At 38.5% G+C, this 13,007-nt stretch overlaps 1 non-coding gene across 1 annotated transcript; it reads right to left on the minus strand.

Moving 5' to 3' along the window:
- Positions 1–2,228: 2,228 nt before the first annotated feature.
- Positions 2,229–2,335, minus strand: LOC145557141 (small nucleolar RNA R71). The gene has a single exon (XR_014092197.1). It is a non-coding gene; the product is annotated as a small nucleolar RNA R71 (small nucleolar RNA).
- Between the last annotated feature and the right edge of the window lie 10,672 nt (positions 2,336–13,007).

The raw sequence follows: 13,007 nt of genomic DNA on the forward strand, positions 1-13,007 counted from the left end.
AAAGTGAGTTAATGTATATTCTAGTCTCCTCTATTCTATTTGTTTGTTTGAATAAGCTCATCATTTCTCCCTTGGTTTTGTTTTGCTCGAGGACGAGCAAAAGGTAAGTGATGTGTCTATTTCATATAGTATTTTACCCCCGTCCCTTAGTCAGAATTAGTAGTGTTTTTGGCTCTTTAGAGCCACTTTTATTACTAATTGGTGTTTTCTAGTGTTTTCGTAGATTTGGTTGACTTTTCCAGGGGATTATGCTTTTGGCGTATTTTCCCGAGATATTTTGTAGCAATCACGAACATTGGAGAAGCACGACCAGATTCTATAGCCCAGGGCCGGTTAGAACCATCAAACCGGTGATTAAGGGCTCGGTATAGGTGATACCGGGGCATTTGGACCAAGTATTCAAGACCGAAAGAGGAAACCCAGATTGGCCCGAAGAATTGGAGCCCAATCGTAGTCCAAATAGTGGCCCAAGTAAGCCGCCCAGCCAAAGAGGCTGGCGCCCGGAGGCACGCCCGGCCGGGCGGGAGAAGCTAAGGCTGGCGCCCGGTGACGCGCCCGGCCGGGCGCGAGATTAGTATTAGGGATAAAAAGGCGCGCCCGATCAGGCGGTGCCTCGCCCGATCGGGCGCGTGTATTTATTAGTTGACGATTAGCGTCGTTTTAGTTTGTTTTAGTTTAGGATTTGTACGGAGTATAAATACTCCTCCGTAATACGATTTTAGGAGATCTTTTTCCTCTCTCTCTTTTTCTCTTTCTTTACTCTCTTAAATGCTCTCTTAGATTTCTTTCTCTAAAACCTTTGTTCTTAATCTACTCTTAGTTCCAGATTTATTTTGGTAACGATTTCTCTTCTCTTAATCTTAGTTGCTTATTTTATTCCTTTCATCATGAATTATTTTATTGCTTTGATTAGTTTAGTTTTTAATATGTGTGAGTAGTTTTATTTCTAGGGTTTAAGGGGATCCATAAATAATATGAAGGGGTAATTTATTGTTGTTAATTATCAATGCTAGATTAATTTCCTATTGATTGATTTAATGCTCTGTGACTAGATTAGGCCTGATCTTTTATGCATGAGTTTTGCAATATTAATTCGAGATTCGACAGATGAGAATTGTTGTTTAGGGCTAATTTCAATAGGCAGGTTAATTTATAAATGGTTAGGTCGAGATTCGAAAGATGAGATTTAATACCGGTAAATTAATTGTGTGATTATAATACGAAGCGAAAGGCCTTTATAATCTGATTAATATATGCTTTGATGAATGATTATTATATTCTACCCTGGAATATTATTTATTGGTGAACCTGTGCCCTAGATCCTTTATATATTTTTTTCTCCCTATTCTTAATCTCTGTAGTTTAGTTTCACATCCAAACTTACATATTGGTTACTTTATAATTTAGATTACTTTATTTAATTAGAAATAGAAAGACTCGTTTCTCTGTGGATTCAAACCTACTTCCCTATCTACATTAGTTAGAGAATTTAGGAATTACTTTTGATTAGGGGATACGACTTTACCCTGTCAAAATTTGGCGCCGTTGTCGGGGAAACGGTTTTATTTTTATTTCTGATTGTTTTTGTAGTCTAGATTATTTCCCTTTTGTCTCAGAGAGCATTAGTTCCCTGAGACAAATCTCACATTTGCTTCTAGTTTTTGTTTATGCCCAGGTGTTCCAGATCAGGGTACATCCCATTCGATCCTGAGATCGAACGTTCCTTCCATAGACAGAAAAATTTCTACAAGCAAATCCTGGCGGATTCTGGTGATAATAACAATAATCACCGCGATCCTCCGACTGGTTCTAGCGATTTAGAGACATCATCAGACGCGGAATCAAAAATGACAGCTCCAAAGAAGCTTAGTGATTACTCACAACCCAAGCTTACAGATTTTCCACATCTCACCCCTACTCCGGCTCTTGATGGGGTTCAATTCGAAATTAAGCCTCAATTTATAATGATGATAGAGAGGAAGCAATTCAGTGGAGCCAAGGGTGAAGACCCGAATCTTAACATTGCCGACTATTGTCAATATTGTAACACCATCAGGCAAGCCGGGGTCACTCAAGACCAAATCAGGGAGATTCTCTTTCCCTTCTCTTTAACTGGAAAAGCTAAATTGTGGTTTAATAGCTTAAATAGAACTACACTTGGTATAACTGACTGGGAAACTCTTGTTTTGAATTTCTATAAAAAGTATTATCCTGTAGAGAGAACAGCCGTACTACGGAGTGCGATTCAGAACTTTGCCCAAGAAGCCGATGAGTCTTTATATGAGGCTTGGGAGAGATTCAAGGACTTACAAAGAGAATTCCATCACCATAATTTAGCGCAATGGTAGTTAATCCAAGCCTTTTAAAACAGCATTGGAAATTCCTCTAGAATAATTTAGATTCTGCATCTAGTGGGAGATTTATGAATCTTTATGTTGATGATGCAGGTCAGGTTATTGAAGACATGGCAATACACAATTCCCAATATGGGAACCCTAGAGGATTTGCTAACAAGGGGAAGCATAATGTCGACTCTGTATCCTTTTTGCAAGCTCAACTAACCTCTATTTGCCAAAAATTAGATAATCTGAGCACTGCTAATGTAGCTAATGATTCTGCGATTAATAATAATTCTAATGAGGCTTTCTGTGAAAATTGTGGTATTGTAGGTTACTGGGAGCAAGATTGCAGGAGTTCCATGGAGCAAGTTAATGCCTTCCAAGCTTATAGGCAGAATAACCCATACTCCAACACCTACAATCCTGGGTATCGGAATCATCAGTACCTATCCTACCGGAGCACTAATGTTCAAAATCCACCACCACAAGAACCACAGGCGCCACAGCAACAGCAACAGAAATATTATCATCCCAATGCTAGCCAGAAGAACCAACCACAACAACCCTCCTCATCTTCTGACCCTTCTCTGGTGGAAATTAGAGCAATGTTGGTTAATATGCAAAAGCACATGGAGAGCAGAAATGCGACAATTGATCAAATTCTAGCGCATAATAAAATTGTAGATAATCAAATTGCGCAACTCTCTGCTACCCTACAAGCCCGCCAACAGGGAGCTTTGCCGGCACAGCCGACTAGGCCTACGGATCAAGCGTTCACAATTACTCTAAGGAGTGGTTCAAACTATGAAGGGCCCTCTATGCCTAGAGTTGATGAACCTGTTTTATTAAATAATGCTTATCTTCATTCCGTTAAACCAAACAATGTAGTTGATAGCCCTGCAGGGCTAAAGGATAGTACTAACATATCTAATTCTACATTGCAGGGTACGACTCCAGAGAAGGTGGCTACTCCAGATAAGAGTAATAATGCTCCAAAGCCAATTATCAAACTTCCATTCCCTAATCGTCAATTGAAGACAAACTTGGATAAGCAGTTTGGTAAGTTCCTAGAGGTGGTAAAAGATTTGAAGGTAACAGTTCCCTTTACTGAATTAATCACACAAATCCCCTCGTATGCAAAATTTATGAAAGAAATATTGACGAGGAAAAGGTCTATCAGTGAGGTAGAGACAGTAGCTTTCACTGCAGAGTGTAGTGCCGTAATTCAAAATAAGTCTCCACCTAAATTAAAATATCCAGGTAGCTTTTCTATTCCTTGTCATATTGGCAATCTCTAGACTGATAATGCATTATGTGATTTGGGTGCAAGTGTTAGCGTCATGCCATTATCTGTGTGTTCTAAGTTGAATATGGGTACATTAAAAGCTACCAATATAACTCTACAAATGGCCGACCGTTCTTTCAAATACCCCTTAGGTGTTTTAGAGGATGTCCCCGTTAGAGTAGGTAAATTTTACATACCTGTAGATTTTGTTGTTCTTGATATGGCTAAGGATATGCAAATCCCAATTATTTTGGGTAGACCATTCCTTAACACTGCAAGAGCAGTCATAGATGTAAGAAGTGGTAAGTTAACATTATCAATAGGGGATGATAAAGTTGTTTTTAATCTGAATAATGCCCCTAAGAGCTCCATGATTGAGGAGAAATGTTTCAGTGTTAATGTGGTTGAAAATTATTCTAACAAGCCCCAAGCTCTTGAAAAAGATCCCTTGAAGGCGGTATCTTGTGTTACATCCTTTACAGATGAGATAGACAAATGGCAGAAGGAAGTCGATGCAATAGAAAGAGCACTCTACAATGTTGGTCTTGGTTTTGAGGATGAAAAGGTGGAACCGATCAAGCAAGTTGTGCGATTTGAGCCTACGGTAAGTGTTCCGCCAGATCGAGTTGCATGTGTTGCATGCAAGGAAAATTTGAAGCAATCCTCGATCAAAGATGGATCTTTAGTGCGTAGCATTGAAGATCCACCATTCCAAGTCAAGGAGGATCCACCAGATAAGTTGATTTGGCGTCCCACAGAGTATGTCAGGAAGCCGCACCGCAGCCTAAACACCGCTAGACCGGGTAAGAAACCACCCGACCAAGCGTTAGGCCAAGGGTCCTAGTTATTGTACTTGGTAAGAAGGTCGTGCGGGACCTAGATAAACCAGCGCTTTGCGGGAGGCAACCCGTATTTTTAATGCTTTTTAGACTAGTTTTTTCTTTCCTTTTTCTCATGAGAGGAGAGATGAGGGAATTTAACGAGTTTGATGAGTGTTTGTACAGGTTTAAAGAAAAAGAGTTAGCCAAATTTTGGAGAAAAGAAGAAAAATAATATTTCGCTGATTTAGACTCGGGCCCGACCGGGCGAAGCTCGCCCGACCGGGCGCGAGAGCAAGGGTCCAAAAATTAAGTATTTTCGCCCGATCGGGCGATGCTCACCCGACCGGGCGCGAAACTCGTCATATACGGACTTAATTGTCTGCCCGATCGGGCGACTCTCGCCCGACCGGGCGCGAGATGAGGCAAAAAAATTTAACATTAGATCGCCCGACCGGGCGAACGGCGCCCGATCAGGCGCGAGAGCTTAGCAAAATTTAAATATCAGATCACCCGACCGGGCGACCCACCGCCCGACCGGGTGCGAGCGGCGTCCGCCCCCTTCTGCTTCTTTCTTTTCTTCTTTCTTCCTTCATTTCTTCTTTCCTCTATTACTTTCTCTCTCTAAAACTCAAATTCTCTCTACCTTCTCTCTAAGATTTCTCCTCCATTTCTCACCCAAATTCAAAACTCTTTACATATTTGTGATACTCTCTTCATCCTCTACATTCCCGTATAAAAAAATTTCAAATTTAATTCAATAAATTTTCAAACCCATTTCCTAACATGGCTTCAAAGAGGGCTAGGTCCATTTTAGGTAGGAGCTCCAGTTCGAGGGAGGAATACGACCCAGACTTGCAACTTCCGTACTGGCCGACGATCCGGATTGCGAGCCGAGAGCAAAAGGAGCGGCTAGAGCACTTAATCGGTCGTGAGGTAATTCCTTCTCGGTGGCTACACTGCCCTACCCTAGAATCATTTGGTTTGTATGATTTTGTAAAACGATATTTGAATGACATTGGCATGAGAAAATTTGTTGATATGCACTATCCTACTTTTCGAGAACTTACTTGTGAATTCCTGTCTACGTTCCATGTTGTTAGTAGTAGAAATGGGCCAAATTTATTTTTCAGGTTGAACAATAGAAATATTAGTTTAACTTTTGTAGAATTTTGTAAAATTTTTGAATTAAATTCTGAATTATCTTACCAATGGCATGCGGACTATAAAATGGGTGACATATATAATGCTTTGACTGGTTTGCCTACCCCGACCCCCAACATGCTAGTACCAAACCTATTCACCACCCTGTCCCAAAAATCTGGCAAAGATTTACGGGTTTGTGTTTTTTAGGTAGGGCCGAGCCCCATAATGCCCAATCTAACGAACTAGCTGTCATAGGACACTATGTGTATGGGTACGGGAAATTGAACATAGGTAGGTTTATAGTTCACCATTTGAGTAGGCATGCCACGGCCAGCACCACATCCAAGACCCCTATCCGTTTAGGTGGCCTTATCACTCGAATAGCAGTGAAAAAGGCCAGTTTTGTAGTGGACGGACCCCACCAGCTGACAAACTGTGGATCAGATAACTATATGACTGCTAGGTATTTTGAGGAGTTGGGGTGGGTTAGACCGGATAGCGAGCAAACACCCTTTTGGTGTATTCGGACTGGGAGCGAGCAACCTTTGCCCATTTTTCCCCTACCTAGTCCTGACTTGACCGCCTTTCCTCCAGGGAAACCTTCTTACACTTATGATGTTTTAGTTGCCAACGCTAGGGGGCAGGCACCACCACCACCAGTTCCACCACCCCAGCCTCAGCCTGAGGTGGCTTACTCTCCACCTCATATGTCCCACTCCGTCCCTCATGTTGACTCTGACCCAGTTTGGGATCTTCAGAGTATAGGTCAGGCCTTAGGACGTATCGAGCATTCCCATAATGACCTTAGGAGGATGGTAGGCTCCTTAGACCAGAGGTTAGGGTACCTAGAGAGGGACCAGGGTAGAGCTCTCTACCCTATGTACGATGATTATGCTCGTCGGGGCAACATTCCCGACGACGCTATTCACCCTGACTGGTTTCAGCCTCCAACCCAGGGATACGATAGGGATCCCACTGCCCGTGGTATTTACACTGACTATTCTTCTTTCTTCGGGTACGGCCAGGACATTTATTTCGGGGGACCGGCGGGGGGGAGTTTTCACGCTGATTATTTTGGTGGTAGCTCTTCTAGTGCAGGTGGTGCAGGTGGCAGTGGAGGTGCAGGTTTTGGCTCGATGGATGAGGATGATCAGGACTAGCTATGCTGGGCTAGTTCCCGAGCCAATGAGGACATTGTCTAATTCTGGCTTGGGGGAGATTTTGGTGTTGGTATCTTTCTTTTTCTCTTTTCTTGTATTTTTGGTGTGTTTTCTTAGGTTAGATTTCTTGCTTTCTAGGTTAGTTTTTATTGCTTTCTTATTTTTATAAAACTAAAAAAAATTAAAAAATAAAAAATCCGAAAATTCGTGCCAATGAATTGTAAATTATGCTTCCCTGTGCCCCTTACTTGAGAAAATTGTTTTGATTCTTGGTATTTGATGAGCATTGTGGATTAGGTTAACATGCTTTGATGTTTGATTTCCTTGAAACCTTAATATGCGTCAATTTTGTCCAACTACTTGTGAATATAGTGCTTGACTAGTTGATTTGGTAAGGAATGTGTGATAGTTCCATAGTTCCTGGTATGTCAATGAATTTGAGTATTGGTTTGCAACTATTAGTAATGTTTATATGATTCATTATTATGTACATTGTGGAGGACGAAGGCATTTGTTCTTTTAGGTAGCCTCCAGACATTGTAGATACATTTGTTCCCTTCTTGCCACCCATGTTGTTGCCTTGACTTTTTGTTGTATATTAGCCGCATTACAAGCCTATTTTGCCCCATTGGTTACTAGTCTCAAGCTTGGCTTGGGGGAGCTATTAGTGAGTGAGGTGAGGGAGTTTGTAGTGTGCTTATTATTTGCACAATTTGGGTGGGTTTTTGAGAAGCTGTTTTATTTTTTATCATGTTTATTTTTGATGAGTTTGTGAGTTATATTTTCTTGAAAAAAAAAGCATGATGTTATGAAGAAAAAAAAAAGAGAAGTTCAAGAAAAAAATATGAAAAAAATAAGTGAACTTCGAAAGAAAGAAAAATGTTCAAATGTTCTAGTTGGAGGTTGATCAAAAGAAAAATAATAGAGCTTCAATGAAAAAATATTCAAGTTTGAAAATAAAGTTTGTTTATTCACTCTACTTCTTCATTATTATATATTATGAGTGAAATTGTAAGAGTTGGGTTTATTTATTATGATTGGAGTGTATTTGGTTGATGTTAGAGTTGGTTATGTAGGAGATGTATGATCATTAGTTATTTTGATCATGGATTTTATTAGGATATGGCTCCTTTAAGCATAGCTTTTCTCTCACTTATTCCCAAATTTATCCCACCCTTTACCCTAGCCTTACATTACAAGCTTTAAAGACCTTCCGACCTTTGTGCATAGAATTGCATGAATGTGAAAGTGTTGTTTATCAATGCAAGTTATGATTTGACATATTTCGAGTCGACTAGTAGGATTGAGCGTTCATTGTTTTATACACACGAGAGTGTGAGTTGGGAGGGCATTGTTCACATAAAGGGGTTGGATGGAGAGCGATCGAGTACATCTTTTACTCGCCACATAAATGAGAGTTGAGTGTGTGAGCACTAGTCTTGAATTCTATATGCTCTTGTGGTTTGCTCTGTTTGACAATTGTTAGGGAGATTGGTAATTAGATGGATTTGATTGGTTGACTTTGAAGCATGTTTATTTGATTTACCCTGGATCGTTTGTGCTTGATTTTTACTTTTTGGGGTGAAGCATATTTATTGATTCATTGATGAGATCTTTGCTTAGGGAAAAGCAAAGGTTTGGCTTGGGGGAGTTTGATGTGTCTATTTTATATAGTATTTTACCCCCGTCCCTTGGTCATAATTAGTAGTGTTTTTGGCTCTTTAGAGCCACTTTTATTACTAATTGGTGTTTTCTAGTGTTTTCGTAGATTTGGTTGACTTTTGCAGGGATTTATGCTTTTAGAGTATTTTCCCGAGATATTTTGTAGCAATCACGAACATTGGAGAAGCACGACCAGATTCTATAGCCCAGGACCGGTTAGAGCCATCGAACCGGTGATTAAGGGCTCGTTATAGGTGATATCGGGACATTTGGACCAAGTATTCAAGACCGAAATAGGAAACCCAGATTGGCCCGAAGAATTGGAACCCAATTGTAGTCCAAATAGTGGCCCAAGTGAGCCGCCCGGCCAAAAAGGCTGGCGCCCGGAGGCGCGCCTGGCCGGGCGGGAGAAGCTAAGGCTAGCGCCCGGTGACGCGCCTGGCAGGGCGCGATATTAGTATTAGGGATAAAAAGGCGCGCCCGATCAGGCGGTGCCTCGCCCGATCGGACGCGTGTATTTATTAGTTGACGATTAGCGTCGTTTTAGTTTGTTTTAGTCTAGGATTTGTACGGAGTATAAATACTCCTCCGTAATAAGATTTTAGGAGATCTTTTTCCTTTCTCTCTTTTTACTCTTTCTTTACTCTATTAAATGTTCTCTTAGATTTATTTCTCTAAAACCTTTGTTCTTAATCTACTCTTAGTTCCAGATTTATTTTGGTAACGATTTCTCTTCTCTTAATCTTAGTTGCTTATTTTATTCCTTTCATCATGACTTATTTTATGGCTTTGATTAGTTTAGTTTTTAATATGTGTGAGTAGTTTTATTTCTAGGTTTTAAGGGGATCCATAAATAATATGAAGGGGTAATTTATTGTTGTTAATTATCAATGCTAGATTAATTTCCTGTTGATTGATTTAATGCTCTGTAACTAGATTAGGCCTGATCTTTTATGCATGAGTTTGACAATATTAATTCGAGATTCAACAGATGAGAATTGATGTTTAGGTCTAGTTTCAATAGGCAGGTTAATTTATAAATGGTTAGGTCGAGATTCGAAAGATGAGATTTAATACCGGTAAATTAATTGTGTGATTATAATACGTAGCGAAAGCCCTTCATAATCTGATTAATATATGCTTTAATGAATGATTATTATATTATATCCTGGAATATTATTTATTGGTGAACCTGTGCCCTAGATCCTTTATATATTTTTTTCTCCCTATTCCCTATTCTTAATCTCCGTAGTTTAGTTTCACATCCAAACTTACATATTGGTTACTTTATAATTTAGATTACTTTATTTAATTAGGAATAGAAAGACTCGTTTCTCTGTGGATTTGACCCTACTTCCCTATCTACATTAGTTAGAGGATTTAGGAATTACTTTTGATTAGGGGATACGACTTTACCCTGTCAGTAAGCTTGGGGGTATTTGATGCGTGTCATAAATGGCACCCATTTGATGAGCATTTAGGTTGTTTTTACCTTCTTTTTATAGCTTTCATTCTTAATAAATGCTTAGTTTTATGCTTTTATACTTTGTTTTACCTTTTCCTCTCTTATTTTGTTGTTTTGTGCATTTTGATGGTTTTTCTAGTCTTTTCTCCTTTATTTGCTCTCTTTCGTGGTTGTAGGTATTTTACGAGGTTTGGGTCTTGATATGGATGGATTACTATGGTGCGTGGAAGATGCTTTTTGAGCAAGCTCATGGCAATAGGAAATCTCAAGTTGCAAGGAAGTGGGTTCCCTAAGTTCAAGGTCTAGCGCTCTCAAGCCGTGCTCTCATGAAGATGAGGTGTTGAACCCACTATCAAGTGCCTTTTGGGACTGCCACTCTTGGTGTCCATCATCATCATTCGGTGCACTCTTTCGAAAACCTTAGCGAACGCACGAAGCCGCGAGAAGAATCGAAGAAACCCAAGGGAGCTCGCGCGCAGCCCACTTGTGCGGGCGCGCCTCCCTGGGTATTCGCCTTTCTCGGTTTCGTTAACATGATACTAGGAATTAAAATAATTTAAACATCCTTTCTAAAGATATATAACAATAAAACAACTTACTTTGTTGCCTTGTATCTCTTTCTATCAAAATAATACACACGTTAGTAACGTCAATAAAAGTATTAAATCAAAGAATTAATTTTAATAATTGAAATAGGGATTTGGGACCAAACCCTTAGAAATTATAAACCTTTCACGTCTAGGGCTAAGACAACTTCGAGCTTGGTTATGTGTGTCTAAGTCTCATGATGGACAATATTGTATGAAAAGGGAAACCTTAGATTTGAGAGAGAGAAAGAAAGAATAAGCTTTTAGCTTTGAGAGAGAGAAAGAATACAATACATGATTGTTGATCAATTTATAGAGAAAATTGTCAAGAAATGATATAAAAGAGTCTGAAATTGAGTTGGAGTAAAACTGCTCCCATCGCGATGCGATGGCTCTATCATGATGCAATAGGCTTATCGCAATACGATAGACTACTCGCAGCACGATGGCCCGTATACGATAAAAAAAATGTATGGAGTCCTTTGCCAAATATAATTGGGTAATTAGACTTCATAATTATCCCAATTACAATCAATTCATCATTAAAACACTTGTTTTATTCCAAATTAATTTTTTTATCTTTTCTAAATAAAAGTTTAATTTTTATTGGGAAAGTCTTGTATGTTGCTAGCCCATGGTGTAACCACATTTGTTTATAAGAGTAATCTTCATTTATATGTATGAGTAACCTCAATTTTTCATAAGAGTAACGTCATGTTGTCCATAAAAGTAACCCAAATTCATTATACGAGTGAATTCAAGTAATTTAGAAATAAGTAACTCCATTTGTTCATTCGAGTAGCCCATATTCTTTTGTTTTAAAAAATGAAAGAATATTTCCACTTATTTAAGAGAGTAACATCTATTTCTTGTTTAAGTAACCTGCATACATATTACGGCAATCCCACTTGCTCATCATCGTAACTCCCTATTACTTACAAGTAATTAATTATCTTGTATGTGATTATGTGAAGTGGCCACACCATGTGGCTAGCCACATATAATACTTTGTGATAATTATTAATCCAAATTCCACTAGAACTTAAAACAACCTTCTAGATTATTCTAGGAAATTAAATTCAATCCTAATGGCTTTAGGATTAACAATTAATGGACCCTTAACTAGATGAATGGGCCATATATAAAATTCATTTTTGGCCCAATTAAGTATTTTTTCCATAACTTCCTTATTATTCATCGGAATTGAGCTTATAATATATCGTTGGAAAGCTCTTTTTGACCCCCATTAAACAACACAATTATTAGACCCACATAATGGACCAAACTAAAATTGAACAAGTCATTTTCATAAACAGGGTACAAAATGAAATATTTTGGAAAGCAGAAAGAAGTATTTTTATTTAAAATAAGTGCATCAAGAGACTCCACCAAAACAAATCGACCTTTGTGCCACGAGTAAAATCATGGAACAAGTTTAAAATACCCGTGGCTATGTAATTTATCCATGCAAATTCAAAAATTTACTCCCGTTGCACAAGAGGCCGTGGCAAGGAATTTTCCACGCGGGAAAATGGATGTCGTGACAATTCTTAAATTTTATGCCACGGGTATTCACGTGGTAAACAAATTAATTTTCCACAAATATTAATGTGGCTAATAAACTATTTGCTACACATTTTACTGTCGCTAGTTATAGGGAATATTTCAAGCCATCCCACACTTGAACCCCACTGTGATCATACACTTAAGCATGGTAGCGTCCAAAGGGAAGGAAGTTAGAGTAATAGAGCCGCCAACAAGTTTTAGGAACTTGTAAACCGTTCACAAGGTGAAGGTTACATCCCTTAAAGATCTAGGAGATCGTTAACTACAATAGGTTTGGAACCATGACTTGATGTTCGGGGATGAAGGTACAAATCCAAACTAAAAGAGATCGAACCCGCCCTAAAAATAGGCCTCTACTTTATTCTTCTTGTATTCATGTGCGCTTTCTTACAAACATGCAATCAATAGGTTTACACTAAACCTGTTTAATCTAAGTTTGTTGAATATTAATGCACAAACAAAACTATTATTGGCGATCACTTGAATTATAACCATATTAGCTTAAAACAAGATTATTAATTATCTTATTAAGCGTGATTACAAGTACAAGTTCCCTTTAAACATGCATAAAAAGTGTGATAAAGCAATAACAAAATAATAATCAAGCAACATCATATAACAGTAATAATAATCATAATCAAAATAATCATGATTAAAATAATCATGTTAAAGCATAATATTAATAGCAAGATCCTAGGCATGATACTAACAAGATAATAATAACAAACCCTAGCATGTCAGTAAACATCAAAGATCAAAGCTTTAGCCCTAACATGATACTAACATGATATTAGGAAAGAAATAGGAAGCATCATAATAATCATACATGATATTAGAAATATTAACTATTACCCTAAACATGATACTAGGAAGCAATAAAAGCATTCTAACATGATACTAGGAATCAAAATAAACTACGCATGATTTGTATATCAAAAGATCAATGAAACAATTAAAGTACTTACTTCAATGCCTTGTA

This window comes from Chenopodium album, chromosome 8 (assembly GCF_948465745.1).
Source record: "Chenopodium album chromosome 8, dcCheAlbu1.1, whole genome shotgun sequence".
NCBI lineage: Eukaryota > Viridiplantae > Streptophyta > Magnoliopsida > Caryophyllales > Amaranthaceae > Chenopodium > Chenopodium album.